The sequence below is a fragment of the Syngnathoides biaculeatus genome, chromosome 3, assembly GCF_019802595.1.
Source record: "Syngnathoides biaculeatus isolate LvHL_M chromosome 3, ASM1980259v1, whole genome shotgun sequence".
Lineage (NCBI taxonomy): Eukaryota > Metazoa > Chordata > Actinopteri > Syngnathiformes > Syngnathidae > Syngnathoides > Syngnathoides biaculeatus.
Genome location: NC_084642.1, coordinates 30,291,902 through 30,310,607, shown reverse-complemented (window position 1 = coordinate 30,310,607; position 18,706 = coordinate 30,291,902). Strand labels below are relative to the sequence as shown.

The window sequence follows — 18,706 nt, the reverse complement described above, 5'->3', positions numbered from 1 at the left end:
TTTATTCTGATACCAACCTTCAAATGTCACCGGAAAGTCGTTACGGTGGGGATGACAGCACAAACGGATTGCGCTGACTGTATTATAATAAGAAAATGGGGGGAAAAAACATGTTGGTGGTTACGAGTGCTCACGACAAAGGAGGGTATTTGTGTAAGGTTTGCTTGAGGTATGTTCATGTACTTTTAATATGAGACATCTAGCAAGTCATCAACAAAACGTTACATTGCCTAGTAAGATAGTGCTAGCGGTCGTGGCTGTGTGGAAACATGCTGCTCTTCTGTTGAACACATAATCAGATCAGAACACGGAATTCCAACCTTTTTGGAGGCAAGGCACACTTTACAATTGAAAAATCTCACAGGACACCAACAAACTAAAATGTCACAAAAACTAGGTACATTAATTGCCGTATGTTCTTATTGCCATCGAATAGAAGATTAGATTACATTAGATTAGATTTTTTTGTTCTGTCTGTCATGCCACACTGTCATAAATAGATGGACAAATACATTATTTATTGTAAATATATAGTTTTTGAACAATTAAATACACAGGTATACCGGGAGCCCTCAGTCTACGACTGAGATCCGTTCCCACAGTAGTGACTTTACTCGAATTTCGACTTTAGTCGTATTTTGCCATTAAAGTTAAAATTTACCGCTGGAATTGTCTTCAGCATTTCCGTGACCCTGATCTGGATAATTGGCTCAGAAATGGTGTGGGTGTTGGTAAAAAAATAAACTACATTGAATTAAAAAATATAAGCTGTTTCACTGACTATTAGGTAAGGGAGGTTGGGATGGTGAAGAATGAAGGGAGGTTGCACTCAGCTATTGCTAAGTAAGCAAGTGCTGGTAGCCGTTGCGAGCTCTAAATTCCTTCTCGGTGTCCTCTCCTTTTTGCTCTTTCAAAGTTAGGAAAATATGCTGTGCCTTTTCCCTTAAAGTGGGACAGACATCCCTATAAACATTCTAAAATAGATATTGTAATGAAAAATTCATATAACAGTATTCACTTCAATGTCTATACGGAAAAAAAAGGGGAGAGGAGAGCGCGTCATCCATGCACAAAGTTGCGCAATTGAGTGTCCCTCGACATCCAAGTGGTCGCCATATTAGTGGCGTCCTCTGTCCTTGACATCTTCGTCACTTCCGCCGTTGAAAACGCGCAGTGCGCGCTACTATGGAAGCCGAACAACAGATATTCACATTTTTCCAACGCCCCTTCTGACACCGAAGCTCTTTTCGAAAAGGACAACACCACACAACCGAGTGAAGTTACCGGAGCAATATTACACCATTGTTTCAAGCCCTCAGGGCAATATTACAGTTTTGTTTCGAGTCATATTCAGATGATATCCAATCACGGCCAAACCGCATCCCGTCCGATCCACTCCCGCGGCGGAGATGAGCCATCGCGGCTCATCGCAGCCGGCCGGTGTGGCTTATGACAGAGCCGATTGGTGCTGCTTTACGGGGGCGCTCGCAGTCGAGCCAGGGTGCTTTATGCGCGCACGCGACGGAGTAACGCAGCCGCCCCCATCGCAAAACTTACCCGTAAATATCATTGAGACACACCAGTAACACAGCAGCAACACGCTAGCACTGCGCTAACACTAGCGCAGCGCAAACAGGGCCGGTAAAATCATTTCCTCGCCACATATATCCCACCGTGGAAATTTATTATTTTAGCCATTTAAATCATATTTAATCACAGAGAAATGTGGAAAATGTACATACATACAGTATATTTTTAAATCAACAGTCTAATCGTAGGGTCCCAGAATTTTATCAAAATGAAACATGGAGAAGCTGTAGATTTGTACACCTACTCGTTGTCCTTAGGTGGCAAGGGCAAAGGAAGGGCTGCTTTCTTGATTGATGCAAATTTCTTGGTTGATAATTTTATTAACACCACCACACTAATATTGCTAAACTAAAACATTCACTTGGGCTTGGAACTCTGTCCTCCTTTCTTACGCTTCAAATGGCAACAGACCCACGGCGAAATTATTATAGAAATACCAATTATTTGCGCAATATTAAGTCAATCATTAATTTTTTTGTAGCGTTCTGTTTTTGTTGGCAAGCGATCCGAGGGTTAGTCCACCTTCTCTCCAAATTCCCCTAGGATAGGTTCTATCTCCCATTTAACCCTGAACAGGATAATCGGTGTAGGAATTGTATTGATTGAGAGAATAGATTGAGTAGAATTTCCAACTCGAGCTGAAGAAAAGGAATACATCGCAAAGTTAGCAGGAAAACAGATGCAAATCCTCAGTTAAGGTCCTAGCTCTCGCGTATTCCATCCCATCACCCCTTTTACCCTCATGTTGTTATAAATGTCCCATGTTCTGACATTCGGTGACATTTTTCTCTAGTCTTTGTTTTCTCCCCTCGATCCATCTCAACCATTCTCCTTCGCAAAAGGAAACTATTGATATAATGCATAAACATACATGTTGGTTTTACTGTCTTCACCCCTCCTTCCTCCCAATTTTTACCCCTAATTCTCTTGCTACTTCTGTCTCAACCATCTTTGCCCTTGGGGCTCCATAAATATCATTTCATCCTGCGGAGCAGCTGACACGTCGCAAAGAGTCTACAATAAATAATTCACTCCCTTGGTGCAGGGCAGGGAGACTCCCCTGCTTAGGAATTCAACATGTGTGTGCATGTAATGGTGGAGGTGTCTGTTGGTAGGATTTTGACTGGTGGTGGTAATACAGATAGATATGGGTCAGCAACACATATTGCACACTACGGGACAGATAATTAAATGAATATAAAGATTTAGCAGTGTGGGAGATGCTTCGAATCTCCCAAGGGGCACTGGTTGAGAAAACCATGTCTTTTCTCACTTTATATCGTCTTCGACAACAATGTGACATGCCTAACATCAAAGCACCCGCATTGCAATAATCCAGCCCACAACTGCTCCTCTGCCTACTCTAACCTTTTTACCTTCACCTCTGGATTCGTCATAGCATGCTAAAGTGTGTTGCTCTAGAAAGTGTTCATGGCCCATCAGCTAACGTCATAAAGTAGTGATTGCTTGATTTATTGATGACTGTTGGGATTATTAACACAAATCCCCGGCCATCTTTTTATTCACCTCACCAGAATGTAAAGTCATTGTTCAGATGTAAATTGATTAAGATAATATGAGAATTCAATTTCATTTGCCGAATTGAAGGTACAGTACAGAAATGGCAAAGGTGGTGGATGTCGCTGATCTTTTTCAACTAGGGCCTGCGAAGCGGTTAATTGATTTTTTTTTTTAAACTTTTTTTTTTTTATTTTGATCCCTGACCTTTACTGTTTGGACACACTCAGCACCCAGTACAAATCCCCCTGGTACAGAAATTAATTGCACATATAAATAAATAACTACTTTAGGCATACAGCTGGTTTAAACAAATGTGGCAATAAGAGGCGGCAAGCAATATAACTATTAATGTTCAGTGTCTCGGTGTCACAGCCCACATTGTGCCTATTCTAATGGAAGGAAGAGGATAGAGTCGAGGATTTGATTAGCCTCAAGCTGCAACATCTAATTGCCCCTTCCAACAAAGCCATATTGAAATGATTTATTCATCTTTAAGCTCCAAACAATCCGCTGTGATATGCTGTGGAAAATTGGATGCTCAGTGGTTACTCTTCTACTGTGTACTCTTGTCTTTGTCACAGATAAGGGGCGTGGTTATTTCTTTTTATAGCAGGCTGTAGGTTGCTGTTTATTAATAAGGGTTGATGTCCTCTAAAGAAGCAATGTGTGTGTGGAAGAGGAAAGAAAATAATTTTCTAATAAATTCTTTAATACTTGATGACTGTCTCTTATGTAAGAGGATTTGTAATTCCATTTTAATTATGTATGAATTTTCATTGTACTGAATTATGACTGGCAGTCATTTTCAAAATAATGTAAATCAAATGTTTATACTGTATTTTAGAGTACATTACTCAAGAAAGATTTAAAAACATTGGGGAGGGTATGTGTGCATTTTTTTATTAGGATTACTTTGTGACTGCAATCCCTATTCACATCCATCCATTTTCTGAGCCGCTTATCCTCACGAGCGGCGCAGGAGTGCTGGAGCCTTCCCCAGCTGTCATTGGGCAGGAGGCACGGTACACCCTGAACTGGTTGCCAGCCAATCGCAGCCCTATTCCCATTGACTAGCATAAACAAATAAAAGTAATTTAAACCCCATATCAATACTAACTATTATCTGACCCCAGGTTTGTTGATGTATGTATTTACATGTATTTATTTACTTGCTTACTTGAAGCCCCATAACTCAGTGGAGCATTGGTTTAGTAAACCAGGGCTCGTGAGTTTGTATCTCACTGGGGCCTCTATTCCCCAAGGGAGTTGCGTCAGGAAGGGCATCCGGCGAAAAAACTGTGCCGAGCAAATATGAGTGTTCATCTAAGATGTTATGTTGTGGCGACCCTTGATGGGACAAGCTGAAAGGAACTTACTCTTTATTAACTTTAACTTAATTCCCTATTTTTCCCCAAAACCAGAATTTGAATAGTTTACCAAATTTGGGTTGAGATTTTTGCTATGGGACTCATGTATTTTTACTGGTCAGAATAAACGTACCCTTCACTGGAGAGGCAATGTAAAGTTCTTTGTCACAGTTTGACACTTTTGAGTACACGCATGGTGTTTTTGGTTTTATTTTTTTCATTCAAATTTGGCAGCCTTTAAGACATTTATATACACGTGTGTGTGTGTGTGTGTGTGTGTGTGTGTGTGTGTATGTGTGTGTGTGTATCAACTGTAGATCATTTGCTTTCACAGGCCACATAAAATGATGGCACAGGCCTTGAGTCAACACTCATCAGCTAAAGTCAGTGAGAGGAAAAGTTCAGAGAAATTGGACCGGTTCTCCCACTGCCATCATCTGCTGCTGTTTATTTGACCTCACTTCATTTGCCTGTTGTGAGAAGCTCAGTTCCCAAAGGCCATGCTATTTGGCTTTGACTTAATCCTCAAAAAGGATTGTTCTAAGCCTTGACAAAGTAATATGGTCTAAGTAGATTGCGCTGGCACCAAATCTGTAACTGCTGTAATGTGACTCTACAAATCAGGGTATTATTACATTATCTTGGTAATTCAACTGACATTGTATTTTACAGTAAGCGCTGTCCTACCTATTTGAAACTTTTTTTTTAAATCATAAAACAATTCAATGTGGCCTTCTTCAACTGGACCTGACTGAGTTAATCCATAATTTGTAAAAAAAAAAAAAAAAAAAAAAATTCAAACTTGGAAGCATCTCTGGGAAATTTCTTTGAAAGTTCCCATGTTTGGCTATTTAGACCTCCATAGAGTGACTCTTCAACATCCATCCATCCATCCATTTTCTGAGCTGCTTTTCCCGACGAGGGTCCCAAGAGTGCTAGAGCCAATCCCAAATGTCATCAAGCAGGAGGCAGGGTATAGACTGTGGACTGGTTGTCAGCCAATAGAGACACACAGAGAAAATCACACATAGTGGCAATTTAGAGTGTCCAATTAATGCATATTTTTGGCTACGTGGGAGATGACGGGATTTGAACCCCAGTCCAATGCGCTACACTGTTCCTCCATAAAAGTGTCATTTTCACTTAAAAAAAAAACAAACTTTGATTTTGTCATACGAGTGTCCAGAGAAGGCCCCTGAAACAGCCAGTTGGGTTTGACCTGGTTCTGTATCTGCTTTGTCCATATTTTTCTAAGATCGCCACCTTTCCTCTAATTGGTTGCCTCTGTGTAAAAGACCCACTTGCGAGAGCACACGCATTTATGTCGACAGACCGTCTTTGAGTGGAGAAGAAGGCGGAGATCTTCGCTGATGACGTTGATAAACTGGAGAAATTTGAATGACCTCATTTCAGCCTGGTGCGCAATATTGGTCTGTAACTCAAGAATATTTGGATCATTTTAATTCATATTTCACATGTATACTAAGGCAAGATTAAGAAAATATAACATCCCATATAGTAAAAAAAGAAAAGGAAAATACCGTAACTTTAAAGGGAAATACTTTTATCAACTGCATCCTCTATTTTAAGCTGTCTGATAGACTTTTGGGTCAGTTGATTGCGATGAAATCTGAAACTAAATGGTTTGCCCTCGACCATGAAATGTCCGGCTAATGCATTCCATTTGTTTTTGTTAGATTAGCGTCAGGTTTTCCTGTGCGGGTTTACTTGGCTTCAAACAGCCAGAGAGATCAGAAGTAAATTGATTCTGAATAAGAGTTAACAACTGGTTAATGAATCCGGTTAATGAACTGTGCAATGGAGTGCCTTTAACATTGAAGAGTAGCAGCAATCTGCAGAAATCACCCACTCATCCATGCTTGCGTCACTGTGCACTTATTGATTTTGTGCTCCTCTTCAAGATATGACACTGACTTTTTTTGGGTGTGATAATGGTCATAATTGCATTTTGATGACTTGACACACTTATAAAATGATTAGCCTCCACTCTTCTTTTCCTTTTGGCTTGTCCTGCATCTTTCTCTCTAACCCCAACTGTCCTCATGTCTTCCCTCACCACATCCATAAACCTTCTCTTTGGTCTTCCTCTCGCTCTTTTGCCTGGCAGCTCCATCCTCAGCACCCTTCCACCAATATACTCACTCTCTCACCTCTGAACATGTCCAAACCATCGAAGTCTGCTCTCTCGAATCTTGTCTCCAAAACATCCAACTTTGGCTGTCCCTCTAATGAGCTTATTTCTAATCCTACCCAACCTGCTTACTCCGAGCGAGAACCTCAACATCTTCATTTCTGCTACCTCCAGTTTTGAGGCAGCACAATAGTCCAGTTGGGTTTTATACCACTCTCTATAGAGCTCCTGCACCTACATCATAGAATCACGTGGCTTTTGTTTCGCTCGCCATATTGCCGGTCCAGCAAAGCATTGTTCAATGCTAAGTCGGTTAGAGACGACACAAAAATATGTCTTATAGCACAACCCACAGTCTTGTCTGATACCATGAGACATTTAGAAGGTGAAAAAAACAATTCTATGTGGAAAAAATAGATAAACTCGGCATAGAGGACCCGTATTTAATGCCAAAATTGATGTTTTCGACGATAAGGAATTGGACTTCTGCTTTTCTTGGACAACTGGTTCTACACATGTAACTGGTGAGTAAGTCGTCAAGATTTACACAGAAAAGTTTGACAGCGTATAAAAGTCTGGATGCATATGAATACTTTGTTGCTGGATCTGTTCTCATCAGGAATAAATCCCACATAGTGACGGTTTTGACGGCTTGTGAACGCGGAAGTGTGTTCGGTGACACGTTTACCTTTGCAGGAATCCAGCGATCTTCTCAGCTAGTATTCAGTACAAATACCAATATTTAAATAAATAACGCCTGGTTTTACACAAACTCGCAATCATTAACAATGATTGAAACTAAGACGACAGTTGACAGCTCGTAAACGCAGAAGTGTGTTCGCCGACAGGTTAACCTTTGCCGGAGTCCATTGATCTTTTCCGCTAGGATTCAATACATATACAAATATGACCCCTGGTTTTACACCAACTCTCATTCATTAACTATGATTGGGAAAAAAAAAGAGGACGGCGTTGTCTCCATGGAAGGTATATGGAAGTGATTGCGAACCACACTTAACCTCCGTAAACCACTGTGACAGACATTTTTTTTTTTTTAAATACGCATTGTTCTCAAATGAGCCACCTAGGCATTATAAATTCTTTTTGGTAATTTGACATTGAGAATAATAATTCCTACCTGAAATGAAGCGATCGCTACGCAGGCGTGTGTGTATTTTGGTTGGGCACCATCCATTATGTTTAATTGCCGAAATCCATCGATATTTTCTGGTGTTTTCAAATGGTATTCCATAGAATGGTCTCTTTGAATATCTGTCCTGTCTGTCGTGACAACCAACAGCACAACAGGTCTTGGGTATTGTAAATATTCTCCTCCGGTTCAATGTCTCCCACAATGTCGAGCAGCTTTGTTTGACCGGCAATATGACGCTGTGAAAATGGTGATGTCACGTGCACGAGCTCTATACCCTCAAAGACATACACTGAGGTCTGTTATGTTCAGGTAATGCTGGAGAAAAAGAAATGTCAGTGATAATAGATGTAAAATCATTTCTTGCTTTGTATCTGCTCGTTTTGTGAGAGTATGGAAGATGATTTGTACTTAATACATCACATGAAATGAAATGTATAGTTCCCGTCTGCCTAGTGACAGCGAACTCTGTGGCCCCTATGCTTAAGTACATAGCTACTGACTGACGCCAAAAAAGCTTGTGAAAACAGTCTGAGGCATCTCTTATGGTATTAGCAGGGCTTCCTCATAACTCAATTTCAGATCATCCCTAGCTCAAGGTAGAAATGTTATTGCCCTCTATATGCACTGCTTCTAAAACTACCAGGAAGTTTTGGAATCGTCTTGATTTGTTAACACCTAATGGTGCTACTCTATTTGATTGTTTTACCCTCAGTCACTGGCACCCTCTATTCCATTCTATTTCCCCAACAGTCCTCCGACTCCCCCCACCCCATCTCACTTGCGGCAGCGCTATACAAAGCTAAAACCCACTTCCTCTTGATACTCCACGTCGCGGTGATTTGCTGTGCTTGTCAGGTCGAATACTGAATGACACCATCGCCTGTGTATACAAAAGAAAGGAAAGATGGAAGGGTGTGATTATTTGTCCATAGGATATATTATCTCTCCCACATGCCATTCGGATATTTTTCCTTGTCTGGCTGAAACTTGGAGCAATAGTTTCCTTGTGGGACAAACAAAGCACATTACTTGTCATGCATTGCTAATCCATATTAGTGAAATTGCTAATTACAGACAAAATTTGAACATAGACATCTATCCTTTCCAGCTATCTTTGGCACATTCACCTATGCGCTTTGGTGATTAAATATCTTTATGGTTATAATCAATAAGGAAGGAGTTTTTGCTTGATTATTACAGTAAAGAAAATAAATATTTGAATACCCTGCTATATTGCAAGTTCTCCCACTTAGAAATCATGGAGGGGTCTGAAATTTTCATGCTAGGTGCATGTCCACTGTGAGAGAGATAATCTAAAAGGAAAAATCCAGAAATCACAATGTATGATTTTTTTAACGATTTATTTGTGTGATACAGCTGTAAATAAGTATTTGAACACCAGAGTACAGTAGCCTTTGTTTGCAATTACAGAGGTCAAACGTTTCCTGTAGTTGTTCACCAGGTTAGCACACACTGCAGGAGGGATTTTGGCCCACTCCTCCACACAGATCTTCTTTCTTCTCAGTCGCTGAGAAACACGGAGTTTCAGCTCCCTCCAAAGATTTTCTATTGGGTTTAGGTATGGAGACTGGCTAGGCCATGCCAGAACCTTGGTATGCTTCTTACGGAGCCACTTCTTGGTTTTCCTGGTTGTGTGCTTCGGGTCATTGTCATGTTGAAAGACCCAGCCACGACCCATCTTCAATGCTCTGACTGAGGGAAAGAGGTTGCTCCCCAAAATCTCACAATACATGGCCGCGGTCATCCTGTCCTTAATACAGTGCAGTCGTCCCGTTCCAAGTGCAGAAAAACACCCCCAAAACATGATGCAGCCACCCCCATGCTTCACAGTAGTGATGGTGTTCTTGGGATGGAACTCATCATTCGTCTTCCTCCAAACAGAGTCAGTGGAAATATGAACAAAAAATTCCATTTTGGTCTCGTCTGACCACAAAACTTCCTCCCGTGACTCCTCTGTATCATCCAAATGGTCAGTGGAAAACTTAAGACGGGCCTTGACATGCGCTGGTTTAAGTAGGGGAACCTTCTGTGCCATTCATGATTTCAAACCATGACATCTTAGTGTATTACAGTCACCTTGGAAACGGTCGTCCCAGATCTTTTCAGGTCAGTAACCAAGTCCTTTCGTGTAGTCCTGGGCTGATTCCTCACCTTTCTAACGATCATTGAGACCCCACAAGGTGATATCTTGCACGGGGCTCCACTCCGATTGAGACTGACCATCATGTTTAGCTTCTTCCATTTTCTAATGATTGCTCCACCAGTGGACCTTTTTTCACCAAGCGGCTTGACAATTTCTTCGTAGCCCTTTCCAGCCGTGTGAAGTTGTACAATGTTGTCTCTGGTGTCTTTGGATAGCTCTTTGGTCTTGGCCATGTTACAAATTTGAGTCTTACTGATTGTATGGGGTCGAGAGGTGTCTTTATGCAGCTAACGACCTCACACCGGTGCATTTGATTCAGGATAATCCATGGAGTAAAGGTAGACTTTCAAAGGTGGACGAACAGGTCTTTGAGGGTCAGAATTCTAGCTGATGGGCAGGTGTTCAAATATTTATTTGCAGTTGGCTCACACAAATAAATCGTTAAAAAAAATCATACATTGTGATTTCTGGATTTTTCTTTTTAGATTATCTCACTGACAGTGGACATGCACCTACGATGAAAATTTCAGACCCTTCCATGATTTCCAAGTGGGAAAACTTGCAATATAGTGGAGGTGTTCAAATGTTTATATCCTTAACATAACTGTATATTGATTTATTTAAAGAACTCATGCAACGTATGGAAATATAAAGGGCATTGTCAGGTGATTTTATTTAATTTAAAACAAAATTTAAAGTAAGAATAAGGCACCTTTCCTTCCATTGCCTTAATTACACCCTGTTGAGCAGCAGTTGGATATTGCGATTAAAGTTACTTTAACCCCAATTGACACAAAAAGGGATGCCTGCATCTATGTGCAAACCACTACAATACACATGCATCCATGAGCAATTTGCTTTTAGCACAGAAATGAGTCTGGTAAACCAGACACACAGCCAAATAAAGTGTTCGTTTTCCCTGGATAATGAGATGCAAATGATCATGCATGGTGAAATGGGAATCCTAAGCAACAGGAGGGGGAAGGGAAGTGACACATGTGTTTGCATGGTGCGATATTCTTGGCCTGCAAACCTAGCAGGCAAGCAGATTTCATGGCAGGGAGCTACATGGGGTGTCTGAGGTGTCAGTGCCAAGCAGGGTAACACATCCAATTCTTTGCTGGTGTAATGGGGGTTGGGTGCATTCATGGTTGCATTGGGTGCTTTCTACACCTTGCTATTGCTTCGGTAGAATGAGATGGCTGTGCTTCTCCTTTCCTGGGTGTATTGAGTGATATGGCTGAGGTTACTATAAAGATAGCACTTTAAAAACCTTGGATGGATAGAGACAACCAAGCTTATGCATTTGTCATTCCTTGGACTCACATGTCTTGCATACAGCAAACATAAAGACAGCCTAGTGAAAACATGAGATTTCTTTCCTCCCATCTTTGTACTACACGCATTCAAAGATTATCTTTTCTGACATAATGTACAGTTGTAGTAAAACGTTTGTCCACAGTTTTTCATGGTGTTGAAACCAAAGATTTGACTGGTATTGTTTCCAAAAGTGTATTTTTAGTGGGCTACCCTCTGTATATTCGGATCAAGAATTTGAGTTATGCAAGTAATGTGTCCGCTGGTCACAGAAAATGTGCATACAGTTGAGAAGTGTTTTCAAGCTTGTAATCTTTAGCTGCACAAAAGCAACAACAGGTCTGTGCTCTGCCATTCATAGATGAATGTGACATACAGTATATATGATATCAGTATCAAAATCAAGCGGCACAGTGGAGGAGCTGTAGAGCGTTGATCCCACAGTTCTGAGGACCGGGGTTCAAATCCCGGCCCCGCCTGTGTGGAGTTTGCATGTTGTCCCTGTGCCTGAGTGGGTTTTCTCCGGGCACTCCTTTTTCCTCTGTAATCCCAACAGCATGCATGGTATGATAATTGAAGACTCTAAATTGCCCCTAGGTATGATTGTGAGTGCGACTGTTCTCTTGTCTCCATGTGCCCATGGGATTGACTGGCAACCAGTTCAGGCTGTACCCTGCCTCCTGCCCGATGACAGCTTGGATAGACTCCAGGACTCCTGCGAAAGTCATGACCATAAGCAGCTCAGAAAATGGATGGAGTGTGTTTCTATTTAAATTTGTAGTATGTATGTAAAATGTAGTCCATGTGCACAAATACATTCCATGCACATTTTTATTTTCAGATGTTTCAATACTTGAAAGAATGTGATGTGACATACAACGTAACATCATACTGTACATGTCGTACATGGCATCAAAAATATATATTCCAAAGATGAAAATATTTTCCCTTATTTGTGTATTGATACGTCTTACTGAATCGACTTTAAATGAATATTGAATGGCAACAAGTTACAAGTTAAAGAATCAAAATCCAATTGAATTGTGAGGACCTTAATGCCCAGCCCAAGTGGGAATCCTCTCACAGAACTATACACCAGGAAGTTCTGATGGCATTACGGATGGATAGTAAACAGTTAAAGACCTGGAGGGATATGTCTAGTTTGGCATGGTACAGCCAGTGTACTTGAGTAGGAGTCACCCAGTGAGCGCCTTATTCTGCAGACAATACCTACTAGTGTGTTAACATGAGGAGGCATTGTGTGCTGTGAGAGTGTGTGAGTGCACACATACAGTACATACATATATGCACACAAGCCACTGCTTATTTTGTGTTGAGTGGAGGTGTGCATCTAATCCTTCCCTCTGTCATCCCCCTGTTCCTCTGCTATTTCCATCAACATGGTCGAACTCCTGGTTTGGCTATTTATATTTGAGTACTAGCTCTAAAATGATCAATGTGTTTTTGAAATGGCAAGGGCTTTCAAATGAAATGTGTTGTTACAGGGGGACTTTCTGATCATTGCCTCATACCTGTGGATACCTGTGACCCTCCCACAAATGCACCAGCGGCAAGAGGGGAGGGTGGTCAGGTGGTCCCAAGGGGTCAGTACTCTCTGGTTACTCCATAGAGGCTGTGATGGCTCAAGTTGCCATGGCAACTCTATTTGATTGCTACGATAATACAGGAGCGCCACTCCCCTGTCTCCCACCCCCTATGAAGTACACAAGTTTGCACTCAATACCTGTGTGACTGGCCCATTATACTGTGAATACCCATCAAGTGGCCAATTTGGTTGTTTGTATCAAGGTGCATTCATTGGTAATTGGAATAATTAAATAAAATGAAATATCAAATTAGAATGCTGCTTGAAAGCTATTTCTGTGTTTATAACTTGATTACCTAGTGAGGATGGATGGATGGATGGATGGATGGATGGATGGATGGATGGATGGATGGCTCATAAATACTTTTAAAGATATTCATTTTAAGTTTTTGCAACATGCATACAGTTCAAGTAAGGGATCGAGGTTGTTGTACTCTGCAAGGCTCTTCTTGTGATTGTTTTACCTTTTACCCTTTGATTGTTTAGAGCCCAATTATATGTTCATTATACAGTACAGCTCTATGTGTATTTATTGACCATAATGAAAATAATCCCTGTGAAATTTGACACTACTCCATAGTGGACATTTTGAAACAGTTTGTCTTTTTCTTTGTCTTCTTATAAAACCAGGGATATTTTTAGCAGCTTTGTTGTGATGCTACTTGGATGCTCAAGTCAACACACTTCAAGTCCTAGTACAGGAACAACGCGATTCCTAGTAATAACACATTAGCCTGCATGGGATCAGAGAGGAAGAGGGAATGCAAGTTTTGTCAAGACACGAAGTCTTATATTCCAAAGTGTAAGACTGTTTCTTTTTGTTGTTCATCTCAAAGAAAAACAAAAGACAGATATGTCTTGGGGGTAAGTGTTGTACTGAGAAAAAAACATTTGTTATTCAACAATTGTTTAAGCTGTTAATTGTACCAGTTGGTGGCATGGATATGCATGATGTCAAATAAGTCGACTACAACATTGTGATTGCACTTGTCAGTTTTGGACGATATCTAGGATATTATCTTGATCGGCTAATCGCCTTCAATGTCATATTTCACCAATCCGATGACATCTATTATTTGTTTCTCCAAAAGACGTTTACTCTGCATTGCCATCTTGCACAGGAAACTCAGTCCAAAAGCTAGTTTATTCTTAGCCTTTTTGGATGTCTTTTGACGCAGTACTGTAAATATCTGTTGGCCAATAGTTATGAAAAAAAAAATAATAATAAAAAGCCTTGTCTGAGACAAACAACATGTAATGCCCGTATCAGACTACAACAGATTTCGTATTTCACAATTGCACTGTCAGAATTCTACAATAAAATTTGGGATTTTTTGATACGACCACATCCCATTTTTTACAATCATTGGGCTTTAGCTTGCCAACTCAAATGTGACCGGATACGCTCGTCATGGTTATGGCGTCATCAACAGTGGATTGCACCGATTGTATTATAAGATTAAAATGGGGAAAACGTGTATTGTGGTCACCGGTGCTCAGGAGATGATGTCCATTTAAAGCCCAAGTGTCATCCCTATAAATATTCTAAAATGGATATTGAAATGAAAAATCCATATAACTTTATTCACTTCAATGTCTATACAAAAAATTTAACATGAGCGAAGAGCACATCATCCATGCGCAAAGTTGCAGAAGTGTTATTCTACATCCAAGTGGTTGCCATATTGGCTGCATCTACTTCCCATGATGTCACACCGGACATTCGTCATTGAAAACATGCTGTGGCCCCTACTATGAGACATGCTCCTTCAGACACGGAAGCTTTTTTCGAAGAAGAGAACATCTTACAATCAAGTGAAGTGTCCGGGGCAATATTACCCTATTGTTTCGAGCCATATTTAGATGATATGCGGATCACTTCTAACTAACAATAGACTCCCAGACAGTATGTATGAGCCAGCCCGACCAAAGCCGAGCTCGTCTGCGAGGCACGGCTTCGGCAACGGCTCGTGGGACACGTAAGCTCGGCCGAAGCTGAGATCAGCGGACACGGCGCCAACGGGCACATCGGCACATTTAGCACTTCTGACTTACAGACGTGGATCTTTTGTTACGTTCTGAAAGGATTACGTGCTCCTCCCCATCTATTGTTTTTTTTTTTCTTTTTTTTTTAGTAGCTCTATACACACCTACCTGTCATTTGGAACTCACGAAGCTCTCGTCCTTTGCACCCATGCAATCCATTTTTCATGACGAACCAGGTCTTTTGGAAGCTTATGAAAGGTAAATACCTCCTCCCGAGCGTTCGAGCAATATCCAGCAATGCAACGAGCTGACATTTTGGCTAGCACGAGGAACAACAAGCTCCCTTCCAACAGGTAAAAAATAGTATAAACATACGAGAACGATTGAGTGCACTACTGCCCTTAATGTCACTTCCTGCTTCTTGTCAAAAACAAATCCCTCGAGAGGATTTTCATGGCGGGAGTTACAAAAAGCAATATACGTCAAAATAATGTTTTGTGGTGAAAAAAACACATGGGTCCATACCGGCTGCCGTTTTTTCATTAATAACATACAAAAAATCATTCATTTCATGAGAGTGGCACTTTAAGGCTTGCTTACGTTATGGTTCCATACTTTTAATACAATACAATGCGTAAACATGCTGCCGTTTTGTCGAATTGTGCTTTAATGTTTTGGTGTAGGTGAAGTAATTTAATTACAGTAAATTAATGTATCTACTGTAAGTTAGCACCTATTATTTCGGTCAGGTTGCAATGTTGGTTTGACCTGACTGATTAGAATAGATGACCTGACTAGGGCAATGAGTTTGAACCTTAAAGGAGGCAACTGAAAAATCTCACAGGACACCAACTAACAAAATTGTCACAAAATGTGGGATACACTAATTACTGTATGTGTAGCATTTCCTGCCATCTAATATCCATTTGTTTTGTCTGTCAGAATGCCACACTAGCATAAATAGATGAACAAAGATACATTATTTATTCGAAATATAATTTTTTGACCAATTAAGTACACAGGTATATACAGAAATCAAAAGGTATTATAATTATGCACATTGTTCCTTATTGTGATTGGATCAGTCATTGGTTATTGGTGATCAGCCCCAAAAATCCTGAACATGCAAAGCCTAAAATCAACGCAACTATGACAGATATTGCCCCTTATTGAGTGATTCACACACCGCAGTTGAAGGAATAGGACAATTGTGCAAGATGCAGCCAAGCAAATCTTCAGTTCTGTAAAATGGTCACCTATTTTGACTCCCAATTTGTGTGTGTCATTTTAACTCCTATTCTGGTGTTCTCTCGCCAAATAATATTGACTAGATAGAAACCTTAAAAAACATTGATACATCACACAGTCAGAGATGTCCTTTCTAATACCCTTACATTTCCGTGCTAACTTAGATAACAGCTACACTATGTATCTTTATTTAATTGTCCATTTATCATGCATGCATAATGTACTCCATCTTCTGATTGGATCTGCTTGTGTGGACTGTGCATGTTCTCTCTGTGTCTGCGTAGGTTTTCTCCAGCCACTCAATTTCCTCCCACATTCCAAAAACGTGTGTTGGGTTGATTGAACATTCTAAATTGTCCGTAGGTGTGAATGGGGTGTGAGTAGTTGTTTATATGTGCCTGTGATTGTTTAGCACCTAGTTCAGGGTGTAGCTTGCCTCTTGCCAAAGATAGCTGGGATAGGCTCCAGTATGCCCATGACTCTTGGAAGAATAGGGGTACAGATCATAGTTGGATGGATAATTTACCCTATCATGCATATTTTTTTGATGTGAGAGGAAACCGGAGTACCCTGAGAAAACCCAAATAACCACACGGATATTTCTCTTGCACACAGGGGAGACTCGTTTTGAACCCGTGACATCACAACTATGAGGCAGATGTAACCGTGCTCTGTATATATTACGTTTACCTTTCAAACTGTATATGCCATTTCAAATTTTGATCAGATAAATAAGAAAATAAAATTAAGAGTTATATAAAAGGATTATCTCGGGTGAAAGTTGAAAGACAAATCCCAGGACGGGTAAACAGAAAACTTTACCCACAGGCCCAAAATACATCTTGTGGTGTGCCTAGTCCCTGCTCCCTGTGTTTTCAGGAAATACCATGTTGACTGTCTAGGAGTGCAAGAACATTGGTTATGCCCCTAGGGTGTGGGCACATGGTTCCAGACAGCCTTTGTCCTCCTGCTGACATGACAAGTTGTACACTTCACATCTACAGTCTTTCATCAAGAGTCATACTTTTAAGACGGACCATATGCCCTCCATTTGACTGGTCTTTCTTTCTTATATTAAGGTTTACAAGAGGTGATGTCAGCCATGCATGCACCCGCCACTGAGGAATCTGTGAGTTTATTTGACTATGTCTGGATGGACTTTGCTGATCAGGCAGGGCTCTCTTAATATGATTAGGACACATTATGGCGTTTTTCGTGCATCGAAAGAGCCAAGACCAATTATCACCTCTGCCTTTTAACGCAACAGATGCTCATTCTCTTGAAAATGGAAAGAAAAGGAGAAAGCTTTGTTCAAAACCCACAGTAGCCCAGCACTATATGTATTGCGTTTTTTTCAGTCCTCATGGAAAACATTTAGTGGTGATGAGGCAGTGCTTTAGCAGACCCCCTAGAATATATTGAGCTATCACAGCCCAATGGCATGTACAAACAAGTTCATGTGTCAAGAAATGTACCATAGCCGAAAAAAAGAGTGGAAACTGAAATCAAGAGCCTCAGGCCTCGAGGTGATGTTTGCAAATACAGGATTTGTTTTTGAGTTCTTTTGCATAGTTTCAGTCTGGGGGCTTGTAATACAGTTTTCATGCAGGGTAACAGTGTTAGCTTTGCATCATTTTGCTTTGGTTTCTATTTCTATAATCCGTGTCAGAATGGCTTCTCTATTACCTTTTTGTGTTGTCTGTGCTCATGACAGGAAACCAAACGGAACTATGCAATTAGTAAAATCTCCTCACAACATAACTTGCCACCCTTACACACACGGTTTTAACAGATTGTTCTCATTGTTTCACTTTTTTTCTTAACGCCGAAGAGCTTATAAAAGGGATTTCGAGGAAAGAGTTGGAGACCACCCAGAATCAAGTCATAAGGCAATGAAGCCATCAAAAATCCTTTTAAACAGCCCAGACATTCATTTCTTGTGTGCTTTGTTTTTGCCTGTACAACTTTAACTCACATCTCTATTCATTTAGAGTTCAGATGCCTAAAAGAGTGCAAACGCAATTCCAATGAAGTTGAGATGTTGTTAAACATCACGCAAACAACAACAAAACACAATACAATGATTTGCATATCATGTTCAACCTATCCATCCGTCCACCCATCCATCCATTTTCTTAGCCGCTTATCCTCACAAGAGTCACAGTGAGTGCTGGAGCCTATCCCAGCTGCCAACGGGAAGGAGGTAAACCCTAACCTTGTTGCCAGCCAATTGCAGGGCACATCGAGACAAATAGCGGCGCTCATCTCGGGGCAATTTTGAGTGTCCAATTAATGTTGCATGTTTTTGGGATGTGGGAGGAAACCGGAGTGCCCGGAGAAAACCTACGCAGGCACGGGGAGAACAGGCAAACTCCACACAGGCGCGTCCAAAATTGAACCTGGGACTTCAGAACTGTGAAGCCAATGCTTTCCAGCTGAGCCACCGTGCCGGGCCGCCTTGTTCAACCTATATTTAATTAAATACACTAAACAAAAACAGGATATTTAATGTTGAAACTGATAAACTTTATTGGTTTTAGCAAATAATCATTAGCTTAGAATTTTATGGCTGCAACATGTATCAAAAAAGCTGAGACAAAAC

At 40.8% G+C, this 18,706-nt stretch overlaps 1 protein-coding gene and 1 long non-coding RNA gene across 10 annotated transcripts in view; one reads left to right on the top strand and one right to left on the bottom strand.

Annotated features, from left to right (window-relative positions):
- neo1a (neogenin 1a) overlaps window positions 1-18,706 on the top strand; it is a 230,305-nt gene that overhangs the window by 50,677 nt on the left and 160,922 nt on the right. The gene's annotated exons all lie outside the window — the stretch shown is intronic.
- LOC133498450 (uncharacterized) overlaps window positions 1-18,706 on the bottom strand; it is a 62,393-nt gene that overhangs the window by 1,984 nt on the left and 41,703 nt on the right. Inside the window, exon 3 of one of the 2 annotated variants that reach the window (XR_009794318.1) lies at window positions 8,544-8,663. The exons of the other annotated variant lie outside the window; for it this stretch is intronic. This is a non-coding gene — a long non-coding RNA (uncharacterized LOC133498450). Of the gene's footprint in view, window positions 1-8,543; window positions 8,664-18,706 lie in introns of those variants that run through there. 2 annotated transcript variants of the gene reach the window in all.